Here is a 22,254-nt window from a genome sequence, read left to right as displayed (position 1 = left end):
TAGTTGAATGAACATTCGGACGGACACACACATACAGTGTATTTTTTTTTTAACAACATGCACAGGAAACTTCCTGGCAGATTAAAACTGTGTGCCGGGCCGAGACTCGAACTCAGGACCTTTGCCTTTCGCGGGCAAGTGCTCTACCAACTGAGCTGCCCAAGCACGACTCACGCCCCGTCCTCACAGCTTTACTTCCGCCAGTACCTCGTCTCCTACCTTCCAAACTTTACAGAAGCTCTCCAGCGAACCTTGCAGAACTAGCACTCCTGAAAAAAGGATATTGCAGAGACATTGCTTAGCGACAGCCTGGGGGATGTTTCCAGAATGAGATTTTCACTCTGCAGCGGAGTGTGCGTTGATATGAAACTTCCTGGCAGATTAAAACTGTGTGCCCGACCGAGACTCGAAGCTAGGAGACGAGGTACTGGGAGAAGTAAGGCTGTGAGGACGGGGCGTGAGTCGTGCTTGGGTAGCTCAGTTGGTAGAGCACTTGCCCGCGAAAGGCAAAGGTCCCGAGTTCGAGTCTCGGCCCGGCACACAGTTTTAATCTGCCAGGAAGTTTCACAACAACGCACACTCCGCTGCAGAGTGAAAATTTCATTCTGGAAACATGCACAGGTTTTCTGTTAAACTGCGAGAAAGAAAATGCTGTGCTGTGAAAACGTGAGATTTTGTTTTCTTTCCTGCTGTCAGTTTTAACTGCGGCAACAGGGCATTTAAACCATTACACAAATTGTTTCTCCCATACATAGGCTTTCTCATTACAGATATTTTTAAACACAAATTGTATACAGAATAATGTGCTGTTTTGTTTTCTTCCTCGCAGTAGGTTTTCACAGAAGACGGGAAAGTGGTGTTTGTGGCTTATCGGCTTATGATCAGAATGCTACTATGGCATCTGAATTTGCATTAACAATAACATAAAAGTCAGCGTCAACGAGAGGGGGAAGAGGAGATGGACAGAGAGAGGTGGGGGTGGGGGAGGGGAGGAAACGAACACAGAAAAGGGGAAAGAGGAGATGGACAGAGAGGAGAGAGGAGGAAAGAGCAGACGGACAGATGGTTCAAATGGCTCTGAGCACTATGGGACTTAACATCTGAGGTCATCAGTCCGCTAGAACTTAGAACTACTTAAACCTAACTAACCTAAGGACATCACTCACATTCCATGCCCGAGGCTGCATTCGAACCTGCGACCGTAGCAGCAGCGCAGTTCTGGACTGAAGCGCCTAGAACTGCTCGGCCACAGCGGCCGGCAACGGACAGACAGGAGAGAAAGGGAAAGAGGAGATGAGATGAGAGAGAGAGAGAGAGAGAGAGAGAGAGAGAGAGAGAGAGAGAGATTAGGACGTATACACAAATTTAGCAATTACGAAGCATTGCCAGCTTCGCTAGTCTATAAGATACTAGCTGAGTACAAGGCGTTGCCCGGGTATGTATTTATTCCATCGTTTTATTTCCTCCTTCAGGCCCCTTCTCTCTGTCCGTTTCTCTTTCCGCCTCTGTCTATCTTCTTCTCCCAATATCCCTGTCTATCTCTCGCCTACCCGCTGACTGTCCATCTCCTCCTACCACTCCCCTTTCTCTCTCCGCGTTATTACGTATACTCCGATAGGAAGCTGGTGGTTCTTATCCCCACAGTATTCCTTTACAGACCATAACTAATGTGTGCACCGAAAACATAAATAAATTAAAACGTCATGCATGGTGCAGCAGTTCTTCACGCATCTCTGTGTTTATGACGTCATATCTCCCGACCCAAGTGTTCTACAGTGATGTATTTTCTAGGTACTTCCCACTTTAGCGACATGTATTGCGAGCAGAGTTAATAATAAATAAGTAATCAATTTAAAACAACATTCATGACGCCGCAGTGTTTCAACATCACAGTATTTGATATCATATCTCCTGAATTGTGTGTCATACAATGGCATGTGGTTCAAATGGCTCTGAGCACTATGGTCATCAGTCCCCAAGAACTTAGAACTACTTAAACCTAACTAACCTAAGGAGATCACACAACACCCAGTCATCACGTACAATGGCATAATTTTGTTGATAAATTCAGCGGTACATGCGAATACTATTTGCAACATGAGTCACGGACACAGTAGTAAAGATGTAATAAATTGTCATTTTCCATGCAATGATTTTACTGCATGAACAGCGAAAATGTTGTAAGCGATAAACTTTTTCCTTTCTTCATTTTTTGGGCCTAGTTAGCGAGAAAAAGTTTCGTAAAGGGTATTTGAGCGTCGTTGCTTTTCCAGCCCCACCCGCACACATTTGATACGTAGGTGGTTCTTGCTCCCAAAGCAATTCTTTCTAGGCAATAAGGGACATGTGTACCAAGTTTGGTTAAAATCTATCCAGTGGTTTAGGAGAAGATGTGGAACATACATACAGACGTACATCCATATTTATAGTATGTATGGACGTATGACTACAGGAAACTAGGTGGAACAATAAGAACAGAAAACCAAGAACAAAATTCTTTATTAATCAGGGCTAAGCACGGATGCAGTCTTACTCTCTTATTGTTCAGTCTCTACATCGAAGAAACAATGACAATAACAAAAGAAAGGTTCACGATTGGGATTAAAATCAACAGTGAAACGATGTCAGTGACAAGATTCACTGATGACATTGCTATCATCAGTGAAAGCCAGGAAGAATCACAGGACATAATGGAATGAGTCCACTGATCACTTTGACTAAAGTGTAGCAGAAACAGGATTAGTGAGAAACGAACCATCAACATTGGTGATCGAATTAGATGAAGTTATGTACTTCTGATAGCTTGGAAGCAAAATGACACATGACGAATGAAACAAGGAGGAAATAACAAGCAGATTATCGTAGACAAGACGGCATTTCTGGTGCAAAGAAGTGTACTAGCGTCAAACATACAGTGTTCAGACACAGTTATGTGACCGACAGTCAGCAGCCTCTATAACCATCTTTCGAAGCGCGGACCGCTGAGAGGCGTGCAGGAAGAGCGTCAGTGAAGTTCTTGCAGGTACCGACAGCGATGCAGAACCATGTCGACACCAATTCCATGGCCGCCGGCCGCGGTGGTCTCGCGGTTCTAGGCGCGCAGTCCGGAACCGTGCGACTGCTACGGTCGCAGGTTCGAATCCTGCCTCGGGCATGGATGTTTGTGATGTCCTTAGGTTAGTTAGGTTTAAGTAGTTCTAAGTTCTAGGGGACTAATGACCACAGCAGTTGAGTCCCATAGTGCCCAGAGCCATTTGAACCATTTTTGAATTCCATGGCCAACTGCGCTGGGTTCCTCGGTTGAGAATCCTTGACGCGAACAGACCGATGGAGGTGCTCCCACAGACTGTCGATTGGTTTTAAATCCAGGAAGTTTGGTGGCCAAGGGAGTACCATAAACTCATCCTGCTGCTCTTCGAATCACGTACGTACATTGCGAGCTGTTGGACACGATGTACTGTCATGCTGGTAGATGCTATGGTGCCGAACGAAAACAAACTGCATGTAAGAGTGACCATGGTCCCCAAGGGTAGATGCATACTTTTGTTGATCCAGTGTGCTTGTCAGCCAGCCAATTTACCATCCGGCTTAACAGTCGCCTTAACTGTATACGAATGCGTTAAAGCATTGGTTTAGTTGATCTTGATACAACTCTCTCGATACCTCTAATTTCCAGGATTCCTTTCATATGCATTTCCTGTTCGAATCCCGACTGCTCGGATTTGAAAACAAATTCCTTACTGAACGATAAGTTTATCTAATCTACATATTTTCGGGCCGGTTTCGCAGTTTGTTGTGCATCGTCAAGTTGACGCTTTGTGTGAAATTTCCTTATCAAGTCATGCAATTCTGCAGCACTGTTTGGCGTTATGCAACCATCCACTGTTTCCCTTGAAATCACTAATCCATGCCGCGTGCAATTTAATGTGCATAACACAGTACATCACTATCACGCACATCCTATATAAACTGTATCGAGCATCCTTGAAACGAGCAAACGCTAGTTTTTGGAACAGCTGCGCCTTGTCTTCGCCTGAATATCTGTAGCTTTTCTTCTGCACTACACGGCCATATTGGTGCGGACCTACTCGAAATATATATATATATAAATATATATGAACAGATTTCAGAACAGATACGATATTTCGTCAGAAAGGCACCCAAGAAATTTCGCAAAGTGAGAAAAAAGTGGCAGCAATCTGCAAGGTAAGTCAGTGGACAGGAGCAGTATATATATTACTACGCTGCGGGTAATCTCCCATAATTATGTTTAGTACCTGCTCCTTGTACGACGATTGTCCTTTATTACGTTTCACTGGAGGCGGGATTTGTGGCTCCCTGTCCGACAAGTTGATTAACTACATGGCTCGACTCCTGTTTCAGTATCACTTTCACTTGTTAAGCACGTCTCGTTACCATTGTACTGCCCATGCGCATTGTCCGCACAGTGGAGCTTATACTATACCAAGCAGTCCACTGACTTATCTTGCAGAAAAGCTAATACATCATCTGCCACTTTTTTATCACTCTGCAAAATTTCTTGGGTGCCTTTCTGACGAAATGTCAATTTCGGCAACTGTTGTTGCAGATACAATGCAATATTTCATTTATTTATCGTTGCCTTTCCTCTGCTTTGTATCAACACCACTAGCACTGTAACACAGTGGCGAGTTTCTCGTCGACCAAGCAGTTCGACTACGCTCCGTAGCCTCGTGCTGTGCGCACCACTGGATACCTACAGTCCCGCCCTTTTTGCTATTAGCAGGCAATATTGTGGCTGCACGGTAGACAATACAGTGATCGACCACAACATCAATGACCACCTACCCCATAGCCGGTACGTCCACCTCTGGCACGGATGACAGCGGTGACACACCGTGGCAGAGACGAAATAAAGCCTTGGTAGGTCGCTGGAGGGAGTTGGCTCCGCACCTGCACACACGAGTCGCCTAATTACCGTAAATTCCGGGAAGGGGGCCGATGAGCTTTGACGCCACGTTCAAGTACATCCCAGAAGTGTTCGATTGGGTTCAGATGTGGCAAGCTGGGGGCCCAGCACATCAACTGAAACTCGCCACTGCATTTCTCGAACCACTCCATCACAATCCTGGCAGTGTGACATGGCGCATTATCTTATTGAAAAAATGCCACTGCCATCGACAAACATGATCGTCATGAAGGGGTCTAGGTGGACTGCAACCAGTGTATGATACTCCTTTGCCGTCACGGTGAATTTACACGATCTCCACTGGACCCACGGATGCCCACATGAACGTTTCTCTGAGCATAATGGAGACCCTGCCAACATGTCTCCGTCATGCAGTACAGGTGTCAAGGAGCTGTTCTCCTGGAAGACGATGGATTCGCGTCCTCCTATTGGCTTGATGAACAAGGTGTCGAGATTCATCAGCCTATACAACGCTCTGCCACGGCGCCAACGTCCAGTGTCGTGGTCACCTGCCCATTTCTGACGTACTGCCAAAGTCGTCGTGTTGACACTGGTACCTACCTGCACGGGTCGTCGGCTGCGGAGGCTCATCGTTAGGCGTGTCTGACGCACTGAGTGTTCAGGTACACTGGTACACTGCCCAGCATTGAAGTATGGTGTTAGTTCCGCCACAGTTCGCCGCCTGTCCTGTTTTACCAGTCTGCCCAGCCTACGACGTCCGACATATGTAATGAGGGGTGGCCGCCTAACCCCACGACGTCTGTATGTTGTTTCACCTCTGTCTCGCTACGTGCTAAAGACACTCACCACAGCACTCCACATTTGCTGTCAAATGTTCAGTTTGGTTTTAGAAATGGTTTAACAACTGAGAATGCTATATTCTCTTTTCTCTGTGACGTTTTGGACAGATTAAATAAAAGGTTGCAAACGCTATGTGTTTTCTTTGATTTAACGAAGGCTTTTGACTGTGTTGATCCACAAAATATTACTGCAGAAGTTGGACCATTATGGAGTAAGGGGAGTAGCTTACAATTGGTTCGCCTCTTACTTTAAGAACAGAAAGCAGAGGGTAATTCTCCGCAATATTGAGAGTGGTAGTGATGTTCAGTCCCAATGGGGCACTGTTAAGTGGGGCATTCCCCAAGGGTCGGTGCTGGGGCCACTGCTGTTTCTTATTTATATAAATGATATGCCTTCTAGTATTACAGGTGATTCAAAAATATTTCTGTTTGCTGATGACACGAGCTTGGTAGTGAAGGATCTTGTGTGTAATATTGAAACAGTATCAAATAATGTAGTTCATGAAATAAGTTCGAGGCTTGTGGAAAATAATTTGATTCTAAATCACAGTAAGACTCAGTTTTTACAGTTTCTAACTCACAATTCAACAAGAACCGATATTTTGATCAGACAGAATAGGCATATTATAAGCGAGACGGAACAGTTCAAGTTCCTAGGCGTTCGGACAGATAGTAAGCTGTTGTGGAAAGCCCATGTCCAGGATCTTTTTCAGAAGCTAAATGCTGCTTTATTTACCATTAAAACAGTATCTGAAATAAGTGACACTTCAACACGAAAAGTACTCTACTTCGCTTATTTTCATACGCTTATGTCGCATGGTATTATTTTTTGGGGTAATTCTTCTGATTCAAAAAAGGTATTTTTGGCTCAAAAACGGGCTGTTCGAGCTATATGTGGTGTAAGTTCGAGAACCTCTTGTCGACCCCTATTCAATAGTCTGGGAATTCTGACATTGCCCTCACGGTATATATTTTCTTTAACGTCGTTTGTTGTTGGCAATATTAGCCTATTCCCAAGAGTTAGCAGCTTTCACTCAGTTAATACTAGGCAGAAATCAAATCTGCATGTGGAATGCACTTACTTGACTCTTGTGCAGAAAGGAGGGCAGTATTTGCTGCATCCATTTTCAATAAGCTACCACAAGAACTCAAAAATCTTAGCAGTAGCCCAAACACTTTTAAGTCCAAACTGAAGAGTTTCCTCATGGCTCACTCCTATTCTGTCGAGGAGCTCCTGGAAGAGCTAAAAAATTAAGCAAATTCCAGTGTTACATTGTTGATTTTCTTTATTTAAACTTACGACTTGTCACCTGAATATGTTTTTTTTATATTTCATTTTATCTGTTTCTAATATCGTGTTATAATTTCATGTATTGACTCGTTCCATGACCATGGAGACTTCTCCTTAATTTGGTCCCACGGAACAATAAATAAATAAATAAATAAAAACACACGGCAAGTCGTGCAGTTTCCAAAATGGTCGTGTCGAGCCTAGGGTTCATCACAAACCTGCCCTCGGTCGAAGTCAGATTCCCCACTCTACCCAGCGACAGCACGCTCACTGTTCCTACACGCACCGTGCGTGTGCCTCACTAGCAGTCACTCCTCGCCAAGTGACGTTGCTATCGCTTGGTCGGCTTTATATCGATAGTAGGTCGGTGGTCGTGATGTTCTGGCTGATCAGTGTACGTGCGGGGATAGAATACCTTTAACACCTCTGGCCTTTTGCGACCTCTCACTCAAGAACTTCCCTACAAATAGCAAAATGTAGCTATCTTCGCCTTTATTGCTATATGTAAGGAGTGTAGAGTTCTGATCGTGGCTGTAGCCGACATATTTTGCAGGTGGCGGTGAGGCAGTGAGTTGTGGCTTGCTGCTGCCGCCTGCCCGACGTCGGCTGCAGTGTAAAGGATGGGGGCGCTCATTGGGCGCCTGTTAAGGTCGGCCGCAGCGGAAGAGATAATCAGTGGCGGCGGCGGCGGAGGCCGTGGGGGCCGGATTACAGAGGGGGCGTGGAGGGGGCGGGGCGGCACGGGAGCGGCCGAGGCAGGGGATGCGCGCCAGTGGCGAGAGACACTGGGGATGGGAAAAATCGACCGGTATCTTAGTCGTGAATAACCGGTATTTTTCAGTATTTGTTTTCCCTCGGTTACATCCAGTGTTTTCTTTATTTTTTACTAATAAGCGGGTAAAAAGAAATACCAATACCCACAGCAGCAGTGCTAAATTTTTTGGTTATTAATTAAAACTTTTATTTTAAAAAACCGAGTTATATGTATTTTGATCCAGCCGTCATTATGAATTAAGAGAAAAAGCTATTACAAACGTTGGCTGCGAGTGGACTTTGATTTAAATCAATGGGGAAAGTTGAAAATTTGTGCCAGTCCGTGCAGCTGCGATGACCACTGTAACTCGATGGCTTACTGGTTAGAGCATCTGGGTAGTAAGCAGGAGACCTGGGTTCAAATCCGGGTCTGGCACAAATTTTCGACTTTCCTTATTGATTTAAATCAATGCCCACTCGCAGCCAACGTCTCTAACTCCTTTACCTCTTAACTCATAGTGACTCCTGGATAAAAATGGTGCGGGTGCGACGGTACCTAACGGTTACTGCTAGTGTAGTTGTTCTTCCAAACTGCTTCACTTGCAAGCAAATCTATTGCGTCTTTGTCTGTGGAAACTCGTACTTTAGATACTTGTGCTCTGCGCGGCTCTCTTTAAAATGATTAGCTCAGTGTAGTCATAGGGACAAGACGCACGTATCTACTCTCATGCCCCGCAGCTAGTTCATTCTAAATAATAACCTGTAGCTGTGATACCTGCAGTCAAATATCCCGTGCATTGGCTAGAACTGCGAGGTAATAAAACACACAGAAATCAAAATAAAGTTAATGAATAATTCAACAACAAGGTTTCTATTCTAATGTCTATAATTGATACAGATGATGGATAGTTACGTTGAATAATATTTATTCAAGGAAGGGCATTTCAAATAAACGGGAAGTGGTCCAACGATTTTCATTTTAAAATACAGACAAAAATACCCTTACCAGATGCAGTAAAGTTACGTTGACAGCATTATGAAAATAGTAGCAAAATCCACACACTAAATAGTCGTCAAGGATGCGCAAAAACTAAGTACATTTTGTGATCACAATACATGAAATATTCACCATATCAAGAAAGTTCAGAGTTCAACATGATGATTCAAAAATTAACACATGCGATGTATACTATGTCTATTCTCAGTTCCGTAAATCAAGAAGAAGTCGAGTCTTATTCTGGAGCACATTCAGACCTTTCTAAATGTTAAGTCCCTTCAAAAGTTAAACTATGGTAGTGGCATTCACCGCCCGGAATGGGGCATCCGCACGATTAAATGTCACTCATTACCACAGGCAAGTCTTCCTCCTTCCAGAACTAGGTAAAGTGTCCCGAATCGTCCCTTTGAGCTCTTCACTCAAAAAGTCGCAGTCTCCACTTGAGACTCCCGTAATTTTCCACCATTGTCTGCTTTTCCATTGGCCGAAGGCTGTTGCCAGCAAAAATACATCATTCTATAGACGTGATTCGACTACCACTTTCATGTACTAAGCAAATATATTACAACAACACTTAATTAAAAGAAATGTTGTAAATATCCGGTCACACTCAGACCGAGTAAAATGATTGCAAATAAAGGTTGTTCATAAATAAATAAATGGCTCTGAGCACTCTGGGACTTAACTTCTGAGGTCATCAGTCCCCTAGAACTTAGAACTACTTAAACCTAACTAGCCTAAGGACATCACACACATCCATGCCCGAGGCAGGATTCGAACCTGCGACCGTAGCAGTCGCGCGGTTCCGGACTGAGCGCCTAGACATAAATAAATAAGCTAATGCTCTTGCACAAGTGCGCCCACGTTAAATGACAATGAACTGTCGTTAAAAACTGCTAAAACAATTATTTATGCCAGTTTGACAGGAGTGTCTTTTGGCACTCTTTTTGATGGTAGTGTCAGCTAACACTTTTAAATTACTATTTTTAGTAGCACTTGCAATCAACACACTTACAAAATAGCAAAAACAGCTACACAAGTGTGACAAATTGTGAGATATTCATGCAGTATTCCTCAGCTGTGTAACTCTGGAGAATACGACATTCTGGCAAACATCTGCATAACGGATAAGACATAAAAGATACGGTAAATCATTAAATAAAATAGATACAGATACGTAGCTTTCAGGTACGATAGCTATAATGCAGTGCTATCATCTGGGATACCTTTGTTGAAATCACATGAAGCCATCAAAAGTGGTTAATTCAGAGGTTCATTGTGTAAATATTTTTTCACTATGAAATTTCAGCTTCTGTAGTTAAAAAAAAAAAAACGGTTCAAATGGCTCTGAGTACTATGGGACTTAAATTCTGAGGTCATCAATCCCCTAGAACTAAGAACTACTTAAACCTAACTAACCTAAGGACGAAACTTCCTGACACATTAAAACTGTGTGCCCGACCGAGACTCGAACTCGGGACCTTTGCCTTTCGCGGGCAAGTGCTCTACCATCTGAGCTACCGAAGCACGACTGACGCCCGGTCCTCACAGCTTTACTTCTGCCAGTATCTCGTCTCCTACCTTACAAACTTTACTAGAGCACTTGCCCGCGAAAGGCAAAGGTCCCGAGTTCGAGTCTCGGTCGGGCACACAGTTTTAATCTGCCAGGAAGTTTCATATCAGCGCACACTCCGCTGCAGAGTGAAAATCTCATTCTGGTAACCTAAGGACATCACACACATCCATGCCCGATGCAGGATTCGAACCTGCGACCGTAGCAGCAGCGCGGTTCCGGACTGAAGCACCTACAACCGCTCGGCCACAGCGGCCGCCATTTCCGAGAAGTACCTGAAGTTACAACATTCTGTCGTCATCACTTGAACGAATATTGTAAAATTTACTTCACAATGTAAACAAATGTTAAAATGTAAATTAAATAAACGTAAATGTCGTGTGACTAGGGCCTCCCGTCGGGTAGACTGTTCGCCGGGTGCAAGTCTTTCGGTTTGACGCCACTTCGGCGACTTGCGCGTCGATGGGGATGAAATGATGATGAATGGGACAACAGTCCCTGAGCGGAGAAAATCTCCGACCCAGCCGGGAATCGAACCCGGGCCCTTAGGATTGACATTCTGTCGCGCTGACCACTCAGCTATCGTGGGCGGACAAGAAACATTGTAAATATTTTAAAGAAAAATGTTGATAGCATCACCGATTTGTTATTACTGTCATTGTGCTTAGTCCAACTGGTTTGATGCACCTCTCCACACTATCATATAAGGTCTGTTCAAAAAATTCCGGAATTTAATCCACAAAATTGTTCTACGCTTATCTTTTATTTATTGAGCACGGTCTCCATCGAAATACTCTAAAAAATGGTTCAATGGCTCCGAGCACTATGGGACTTAACATCTATGGTCATCAGTCCCCTAGAACTTAGAACTACTTAAACCTAACTAACCTAAGGACATCACATAACACCCAGTCATCACGAGGCAGAGAAAATCCCTGACTCCGCCAGGAATCGAACCCGGGAACCCGGGCGTGGGAAGCGAGAACGCTACCGCACGACCACGAGCTGCGGACCGAATTACTCTCCTACACAATTGATACACAGCTCCCAATGCCGTTTCCACTTCCGGAAGCAGTCTTGGTACGCCTCTTGCTGGATAGCGCGAAGCGCCGTATGCGAATTTTCTTTTATCTCGTCTATAGTTGCAAATCTTTGTCGCCGGCCGAAGTGGCCGTGCGGTTAAAGGCGCTGCAGTCTGGAACCGCAAGACCGCTACGGTCGCAGGTTCGAATCCTGCCTCGGGCATGGATGTTTGTGATGTCCTTAGGTTAGTTAGGTTTAACTAGTTCTAAGTTCTAGGGGACTAATGACCTCAGCACTTGAGTCCCATAGTGCTCAGAGCCATTTGAACCAAATCTTTGTCGTTTCAACGTGGTTTTCAACTTTGAAAATAATAATAATAATAATAATAATAATAATAATAATAATAATACGTTCTGCCAGTCGTAAAAGGCGACGAAAAGAACAAACCACTAATAGGGCTAACCCCCCTTTTAGTGTGATAAGTTGGTTCAGGACAGAACTAAAGAAGCCTCGGACAAGCGCCGTCATGGTCGGGGACGACGCTTGAACCCTATGCCCGCCCACAATGGTAACGACACTGCTAGCCAACTGGAAAATGATTTAAATCCAAATAGAGGTGTTTTGCAGGATATGCTTCCTGCAACCACCCTAGAAGGAAAACAAAGACAGAGGATGAGATGGTCAGATGAAGTTAATCGACACCTCATGTTCTCTTATTACCAAGCAACAAACCTAGGAACCAAAACAACTGGATACAGATCACAAGTATACACAACATTTATTACCAGATACCCAGAATTAAAATTTTTAACAGAACAACGACTAGCTGATCAGATCCGTGTAATAATCAAAAATAACAGGATACCCCAGTCAGAATTAGAAATCATCAAACAACAAGTACAACAAATACTGGAACAAAATAATGTGCAATCAGAAGAAGAAGAAAATACAGTAATGGACTCAAACATCCCAGAGCAAACAAACAAAGAACAACACGCATCAATTAAACAATCAGAGGAAAACGAAATCTTAAGACAGCCACCAGAACAAGCACAAATAGAACACGAAGTGACACACATGTTAGATATAGAAGAAAAATTTCAGCTAACATATATAGAATACAAAGACACAAATACAGACATTAGACCATTCTTGCATAGACCGCCAAATAACTCACAAGTCGAAACAACAATAAAAACAATCAACACAATCATACACAACAAAATAAATGAAAACACAACTATGGAAGAGTTACAACTATTGGTTTATATAGGAGCACTCACTACACTAAATATACACACTAGGCAGAGATCAGAACCAACCAACACACAGAAGAAACCCACAAAACCAGCATGGCAACACAGGCTACAGATCAGAATAGAAAAACTGAGAAGAGACATCAGACAGCTAACACAGTTTATAAGAATTGAATTATCAGACAAAAAAACAAAAAAGGTTAGGTAAAATCTCAAAACAAAAAGTGATAGAGCAATTAGATGAAAAGAAACAGAAATTACAAGCATTGGCCAAACGACTTAGAAGATACAAAAAAAAAGTGAAAACGGAAACAAAACCAGATATTCAACCCAAACCAAAAGAAATTTTACCAGACAATAGATAACACACACATTAAAATAGACAATCCACCAAACATAACAGACATGGAACACTTCTGGAGCAACATATGGTCAAACCCGGTACAACATAACAGACATGCACGGTGGATACAAGCAGAAACAGACACATACAAGATGATACCACAAATTCCTGAAGTGATAATTTTTCAACATGAAGTCACCCGAGCAATTAATTCTACGCACAATTGGAAAGCACCTGGAAAAGATAAAATAGCAAATTTCTGACTAAAGAAGTTCACCTCAACACATTCACATCTAACTAAATTATTTAACAGTTACATTGCAGACCCATACACATTCCCTGATACACTTACACATGGAATAACTTATCTGAAACCTAAAGATCAAGCAGACACACCAAACCCAGCAAAATATCGCCCCATAACATGCTTACCAACAATATACAAAATATTAACTTCAGTCATTACACAGAAATTAATGACACATACAACACAGAACAAAATTATAAATGAAGAACAAAAAGGCTGCTGCAAAGATAGCAGCTGATAATAGATGCAGAGGTGACATATCAAGCTAAAATAAAACAAAGGTCACTACACTACGCATACACTGATTACCAAAAAGCTTTTGATAGTGTACCCCACTCATGGTTACTACAAATATTGGAAATATACAAAGTAGATCCTAAATTGATACAGTTCCTAAACATAGTAATGAAAAATTGGAAAACCATACTTAATATCCAAACAAATTCAAATAATATCACATCACAGCCAATACAGATTAAGCATGGAATATACCAAGGAGACTCATTAAGTCCTTTCTGGTTCTGCCTTGCTCTGAACCCACTATCCAACATGCTAAATAATACAAATTATGGATACAATATCACTGGAACATACCCACACAAAATCACACATTTGCTATACATGGATGATCTTAAACCACTGGCAGCAACCAATCAACAACTCAACCAATTACTAAAGATAACAGAAGGATTCAGCAATGATATAAGTATGGCTTTTGGAACAGACAAATGTAAGAAAAATAGCATAGTCAAGGGAAAACACACTAAACAAGAAGATTACATATTGGATAACCACAGCGACTGCATAGAAGTGATGAGAAAAACAGATGCCTATAAATATCAAGGATACAGACAAAAAATAGGAATAGATAATACAAATATTAAAGAACTAAAAGAAAAATATAGACAAAGACTAACAAAAATACTGAAAACAGAATTGACAGCAAGAAACAAGACAAAAGCTATAAATACTTATGCTATACCAATATTGACCTACTAATTTGGAGTAGTGAAATGGAGTAACACAGACCTAGAAGCACTCAATACACTTACACAATCACAATGCCACAAATATAAAATACATCACATACTTTCAGCAACAGAAAGATTCACATTAAGCAGAAAGGAAGGAGGAAGGGGATTTATCGACATTAAAAACCTACATTATGGACAGGTAGACAATTTAAGAAAATTCTTTATAGAACGAGCAGAAACTAGTAAAATACACAAATCAATCACTCATACAAACACATCGGTTGCACCACTGCAATTTCATAACCACTTCTACAACCCTTTAGATCACATAACATCAACAGATACGAAGAAAGTAAATTGGAAAAACACTACATGGCAAGCACCCGTATCATCTAACACAGCAATACATCGATCAAGACGCATCCAACACATGGCTAAGAAAAGGCAATATATACAGTGAGACGGAAGGATTCATGATTGCAATACAGGATCAAACAATAAACATCAGATATTACAGCAAGCGTATTGTCATAGATGCCAATACCACAACAGATAAAAGCAGACTTTGCAAACAACAAATAGAAACAATAGATCACATCACAAGCGGATGTACAATACTAGCAAATACAGAATACACCAGAAGACATGAAAATGTGGCAAAAATAATACATCAACAGCTTGCCTTACAACATAAACCAATAAAACAACACGTTCCAACATACAAGTATGCACCACAAAATGTACTGGAGAATGATGAATACGAATTATACTGGAACTGAACCATTATAGGAGATAAAACACCACCACATAACAAACCTGACATAATACTCACCAATAAAAAGAAGAAATTAACACAACTAATCGAAATATCCATACCCAATACAACAAATATACAGAAGAAAACAGGAGAAAAAATTGAAAAATACATCCAACTGTCTGAGGAAGTCAAGGACATGTGGCATCAGGATAAAGTTGACATTGTACCAATTATACTATCAACTACAGGTGTCATACCAGACAATATCCACCAGTAGATCCAAACGTATATATACAACTACAGAAATCTGTAATTATTGATACATGTTCAATTAACCGAAGGTTCGTACATGCAATGTACCATATACCGTGCAGTTAAAAGGAAGTCACGCTTGATCAAGGTCCGCGTCACTTTCCATTTCTAACCCGACGTAACGTCTGAGAAAGGGAAGAAATAATAATAATAATAATAATAATAATAAAAGGTTCGTAGGGTCCAGGTCTGGAGTGTACGGAGGATGAGGCAGCACCTACCAACAAGCATGAATATGCGGGTGCGTTATCGTGATGCAAGATCCATGAAGTGTCTCGCCACATTTCAGGCCGTTTCCTTCTCACATTTTCTCGCAGGTGTCGCAACACGTCCCGATAGTATCACCGATTAACGGTTTGTCCCTGTGGCACAAATTTCGTTGACACTGCTCACACGAGCGTCGGTAGACGTCGAAGGGCGTCCTGAATGAGGGTCATTTTTTAAACCGTGTGCACCGTTCGTAACGCCGAGTACGGCTTAAGCACTCTCCACCGTACCCTTCCCTGCATCATTTGGCGTTCTCTGTAAAGATTTTCTTGTGTTACACGCAAAATTTAACGCAGATATGTTGCTCTGCCATCTCGAAATTCGCGACACAACGCTCTACTCAACAAAGCATTGAGGAGTAACTAACAGACATAAAATAATGAAAAACATTAAGCATAGGAGTGTGAAGGGTTGCCAACCGCACATCGCCCCAAGAGACCGTTGGTGTGAAATTACAAACGCCCCGAAATTTCTTGAACAGAACTCTTACAGTGGACTCGCACGTCCTCAAGAAACTTAACGGCTGCAGTTTACCCTTGCTTTCAGACGTCCGCAATACCAGCATAACAAGTGTAACGTTCCACGGCCAGATCAGTCATTCCTCCAGACCGGTGTGGCTCCAGCTACTAAAAAATATGCTTGTTTGTTTGTTTTGTTTTGGGGCGCAAAAACAACTGGTGTCATACGCGCCCAAGTCAAGACTATAGAACACGAAGGCAGAGAGTAGTTAAAAAAACGACTATACGTCAATACCAATTGACATAAGAGAATACAGCTAACAGGTACGTGGAGAAAGAACTGCAAAAGACACCACAAAGAAACGGAGGACAAGAACTAAAAATTAAATGGCCTTCGCCATATTCTTACGACGGGTAAAAACTAAACGCAGCCGACAGCCCGCGCGTCGCTCGCTAAAACAGCGGGTAACTCAGACAGCAAACCCAAGCGGGAACGTAAGCGGTTAACAAATGGACACTCCGTAAAGAAGTGGCGCACAGTTAAACATGGGCACAATGTGTACGAAGTGGTGAGGGAGCGCCACTTAACAAATGACGATGGCCACAAAGGCAGTGACCATTACGTAAACCTAGTTAAAAAGATCTCCTCCCGGCGGCAGGGCCGAGAGGAGGTGGTCCAAGCCGCTAGGAGAGCCTCGATAATCCTCAGCTTATTCCCATGAAGGGAGGACCAATGGCGATGCCAAAATGACACCGCCTCCTGACGGACGGCAACAAAGAGATCACTGGAAAGAATATACAGGAACTAGTGGGCTGAGGTAGGAGGACTGCAGCCTTGGCTGCAGCGTCACCAGCCTCATTTCCTGGCAGACCGTTATGACCAGGAACCCACATGAAAATCACAGTGGCTTCAACAAGAGTGAGCAAGTGACAGTTTTCTTGGACCCGTTGCACTAAGGGATGGGCGGTGTACAGCGCACGTAGGCTGTGAGTGTCTGAGCAGAGGACACAACTGGAAAGACTGTCTCGCCGGATGTACTGCGTGGCCTGATATAGGGCGAAGAGCTCGGCTGTAAATACTGAGCAGTGTGCCGGAAGCCGATATCAAAAAACGTTGGCGCCAATGACGAGGGCACACCCGACACCACGTCAGTCAGAGAGCCCTCAGTGTACACAAAGGTACTATCGCGAAGTTCCATGCGAAGGTCGTGACACTGAAGGCGATAGAGCGAGGCTGGAGTAGTTTCCTTAGGAAGCGAACGAAGGCCAAGGTTAACACGGGCCGCCACATGAAGCCAAGGTGGTGAAGGGTTCCCACCCACCGGCAAAGTTGCAGTAGTGTGAAGTTAAGCCGTTGTAGCAAGTGCCGAAAGCGGACTCCAGGTGGTAACAGAAGAGGGACGCGCCCCATACTGACGATCAAAGGAATCATCAAAGAAGGAGGGATACAATGGGTCGCCACACATGGCAGACAAACGGCATGCATACCTGCTGGGGAGAAAGTCATGGCGGTAGGACAGTGGTAGTTCAGCAGCTTCAGCATACAAACTCTCAACCGGACTACTCTAATAGGTGCCCGTGGCCAAATGGATGCCACGACTGTGGATAGTGTTGAGACGGCGAAGAAGGACGGGCGTGCAGATGCATAAACAAAGCACCCACATCGAGTTTCAAATGGACAAGGGACCGGTGCAAACGGAGGAGGGTAGTTGGATCGGCACCCCAGGAAGTACCATTGGGGATACATAGGACATTTAAGGACCACATACAGGGGCTGCCAGGTAAGACACATGGGAGGACCAAGGGAGTTTCCTGTTGAGCATGAGTCCCAGGAATTTCGTAGTTTCAACGAACGGAAGAGCAACAGGCCCAAGATGTAAAGATGGCGGGAGAAACCAATTGCACCGCCCGAAATTCATATAGACGGTTCTGTCAGTGGAAAAACGAAAGCCACTGTCGACGCTCCAGGAGTAGAGACGATCATGATATCGCTGAAGACGCCTCTCTTAAGACAGGTCCGCGGAGAACTGCAATAGATGGCAAAATCGTCAACAAAAAGGGAGCCAGAGATGCCTGGCGGCGGACAGGCCATTATAGGGTTAATGGCGATAGCAAAGAGGACAACCCTCACGACGGAACCCTGACGCACATCGTTTTCCTGGGAAAAAAGTGTCCGACAAGGCAGAACCCACACACACCTTGAAAACTCTGTCTTTTTAAAATTCCTGAAGGGAACGGGGCAGGCGGCCACGGAAGCTCACATGTAGATAGTACGGAAGATACCAGTTCTCCAGCAGGTGTCGTAGGTCTCCTCTAAGTCGGAAAACACGGCCAGTCTGGAATTTCCTCAGAAAGCCATTCATGACATGGGTGGACAAAGTAACGAGATGGTCAGCTGCAGAACGGCGCCCTCGAAATCCACACTGTGCAGTCGTTAGTAAATCGCGAGACTCGAGCCACCATACCAGCCGGGCATGAACCATACATTCCATCACCTTGCAAAGGCAGCTGGTGAGAGAAATGGGTATGACGGGGCTTCACGCCAACGTCCAGGAAACACACTCTCTGCCCATACGAGGTTGTACATATTAAGCAGAAAGTGATTGCCCGCAAGAGGAAGGTACTGCAACATCTGAATGTCTGGCCCTGAGGCGGAGGATCGGGATGAACTGAGAGCATGATCTAGCTCCCTCATCGTGAAGGCGGCATTGTAGCATTCACGATTCTGAGAATAGAAGGATATCGATCGAGTCTCCTCCGCTCGCTTCCGATGGAGGAAATCAGGGTGATAGTGGGAAGAGCTCGAAACTTCCGCAAAATGGCGGCCCAAGGTGTTGGAGGTAGCAATAGGGTCCACCATTACATCGTCTGTTACTGTGAGGCCGGAAATTGGCGATCTTGGTCCCAGAGTGCCGTCGGGGGTTGGTCCACACGACTGCGGAAGGGGTAGAATTGTTAACAGAACTAGTGAATGAAATCCAGCTAATTTTTTTTGCGATCCCGAAGAACGCGGCGACACTTTGCAGGCATCTGTTTATAATGAATGCAGTTTTCCATGGTAGGATGATGGTTAAAAATGCGGAGAGTACGTCTCCGCGCGCCAATTGCGTCGCAGCATGCCTCAGTGACTGGGACACGGCATGGTAAAGATGAAGTGAGACGAATGGAACGTTCTGCAGCAGTAAGGATAACGTTTGTGAGATATTCCATCTGGTCATCACAACTGGGGAAATCTTTTTCTTCAAAGGTTGCCAGGGAGGAGTACAGCCGCCAGTCAGCCCTTGTAAGCTGCCATCTGCGTGCGCACGCAGGTGGGGTAGGAGTCAACAAACGGACAGCACATGGGAAATGGTCGCTCAAGTAGGTGTCAGAAAGAACGGACCACTCAAGATGATGGGCAAGTTAGGCAGTGCGACAGGATAGGTCCAAATGGGAATAGATGTGCGAGGAGTGGGAAAGGAATGTAGGTGCTTCAGTGTTAAGGCAGAAGAGGTTAAGTTGATTAAGGTCAGCGAAGAGGGCACCTCTCTGACAGGTTCTGTGAGAATCCCCAAGGGAATGATGCGCAATTAAGTCAGTGAGTACCAGAAATGGGGGAGGTAGTTGCCCAATAAGCTGAAGGAAGTCTGCCCTGGTGACATCAAAATGATGGAGGGACATAAATGGTACGGAGGGCAAAAATGTCAGGTGGCAACAACTTGAAGATGGGTGGTCAGAGAGATGTGTTGACTATGAATGTCATCCCGTGTGAGCAGCATGACGCCCCCATGAGATGGAATGCCGCAGTTGTGTAGCTGGTAGCTTCGCCCCTTGAGGCGGGAGTTTAATGGCCTGTTGCACACCTGGACAAGGGGATGGCGATGTTAGCTTGACACTGGGGGATTTCATAACATCAGGGCTGAATTTGAGGCCGCATGTTTGCATGGCCATGTCCTTCATGGAGCGAGTGATAGCACGATCAGAACTGTAAATGCCAGACAGGAGAACGCTGCAACTAACCAATAGCTTCCGAGCGACTGGGTAAGGCACTTTTTCCTTTACCCGGATCTCCTGGACAACCTGCTCATCAAGATACACGGGACAATTCCGAGAGGCGGCGGCACGGCCGCCATTGCAGTCGATACAGCAGCGAGAAGGAGGCAGACAATAGTCCTCGTGTGCATCCCTACCATAGGTTACACATTTGGATGGGTGTCGACAAGACGTTTTAGAGTGGTTGAAACTGTGACACTGGCAGCAGCGCATCGTGTATGGAATGTACGGCCGGACTATGATAATTTCATAGCCTGCTTTGATCTTGGATGGAAGCAGCACCCTAGCAAAGGTGAGAAAAAGAGTTCAGGTGGGCACTAAGGAGGAATCTACCTTTTTCGCCACCCGATGGATACCAATGACACCCTAATCACAGGGGTAAGATTGGATCTCGGCCTTGTCAGACCTTTGAACAGCCTAGCGTAAATAACACCAGAGGAAGAATTCAGAGTTATATGGGCCTCGACACTAACAAAATAGCTGTGGAGAAGAGAGAGTTGAGTTGTTTTGGGGGAGGAGACCAGACAGCGAGGTCATCGGTCTCATCGGCCAATAGGAAAGGACGGGGAAGGATGTCGGCTGTGCCCTTTCATAGGAACCATCTCGGCATTTGCCTGGAGCGGTTTAGGGAAATCACGGAAAACCTAAATCAGGATGGCCGGACCCGGGATTGAACCGTCGTCCTCCCGAATGCGAGTCCCGTGTGCTAGCCACTGCGCCACTTCGCTCGGTTGTGGAGAAGAGAGACGGCAAGCAGCAGTGCTTTTGAATCAGGAGTAGTCTCCAAAAGCAAAGTGCCTTTCCGTAAAGCAGAGCAGGATTTCACAGAGCTGCATCAACACCTTTCTGAATGATAAACGAATTTAGTTGCAAAGGACTGACTGTCTTCAGTATGTGAAACCACAAGGGACTGTGGTGGGGCTGGAAGGGTCTTTGAATCATTAGCCTCATTCCGTTTATGTTTCGTAGACGTTGAGTGGGAAGATGATTGACTCATTGCAAGTAAATCCCCCATGATTGCCAGTGCCTCCAATGGCGCGCTCCTTCCAACTTGGGGCCCCCTTCACAAGTGGGCGCACCCGCCTTAGGTGATTTTTCACACCTCTCCAACATCTGACAGAGAGACGAATGGGCAATTTGGGAAGGTAGCAGCTCAGGCAATCACCCTTCCCTGTGCCTGGCCTGTACCAGGGGGTACGTGCGAACCCTACCTGTCAACACAGGGCTGGGAATTACGCGTTACCCAGTCACCTGTTACACGTCAGACGCGTGGGCCGGCCTTCAGGAGCGCACAGGGAGGAAGAAGAAAAAGAGGAACCTCAATCGCCGAAGGGGAGGAACGCGAGGAGAAGGGAAATAAAGAAAGGAGAAGGGAAACAAAGAAAGGGTAAGGGAAACAAAGAAAGGGTAAGGGAAACAAAGAAAGGGTAAGGGAAACAAAGAAAGGATAAGGGAAACAAAGAAAGGATAAGGGAAACAAAGAAAGGAGAAGGGAAACAAAGAAAGGAGAAGGGAAACAAAGAAAGGAGAAGGGAAACAAAGAAAGGAGAAGGGAAACAAAGAAAGGAGAAGGGAAACAAAGAAAGGAGAAGGGAGCGAATGACAGTGGTGAGGCTGTTCTTATGTCAGTGACACATAATGCGGAACATTCCCAGTAACACCCCAGATATGTTCCCCAACGGAGGGGCAAGAGAATAGCAAGAGGATAGACATGCAGCACGTAAGCGAAAAGATATTGCAGAGGCCCGGGCCCTGTGGTAACCAAGCATGAACCCGCCAAAGAGTGGCGAGCCCCATGGGCGGGGGGATTTAGTATATGATAAACAAACAGGACTCATACCATGAAGTGAACAAACCAATAGATGGAACGTCCTAGAACAGCCTTCATGCCACTCCGTGGCAGCTACCAGTAGCTATGTAAGTCACCCCTTGTTAATGTAAACTAGACAGGAATGACCCAGGCGTAAGACAGCTGATGGTATGACGGTATCAGGACGTACGTATAATTGTGCGAATAATTAGGAAATCTCCATGTAGCATTATTTAGTCTTTGCAGATTTCAAAAACACATCTAGCCTCTGCAGGATGCTGCGCATTCAAGTCAATATAGCAACTATCCGTCTCAAATGGTTTCTAATAATGACTTAAACAATGATTGTAATC

At 44.5% G+C, this 22,254-nt stretch overlaps 1 protein-coding gene and 1 non-coding gene across 2 annotated transcripts in view; one reads left to right on the top strand and one right to left on the bottom strand.

Moving 5' to 3' along the window:
* The window catches only part of LOC126204448 (GTPase-activating protein CdGAPr), an 837,561-nt gene that overhangs the window by 741,926 nt on the left and 73,381 nt on the right, over positions 1–22,254 (bottom strand). The window lies entirely within an intron of this gene.
* Trnas-cga (transfer RNA serine (anticodon CGA)) lies at positions 466–540 on the top strand. Its single transcript has one exon. It is a non-coding gene; the product is annotated as a tRNA-Ser (tRNA).

Source organism: Schistocerca nitens, chromosome 9 (assembly GCF_023898315.1).
Source record: "Schistocerca nitens isolate TAMUIC-IGC-003100 chromosome 9, iqSchNite1.1, whole genome shotgun sequence".
Classification (NCBI taxonomy): domain Eukaryota; kingdom Metazoa; phylum Arthropoda; class Insecta; order Orthoptera; family Acrididae; genus Schistocerca; species Schistocerca nitens.
Note: the sequence above shows the minus strand (reverse complement) of the source record. Positions and strands in the feature narration are given on the sequence as shown.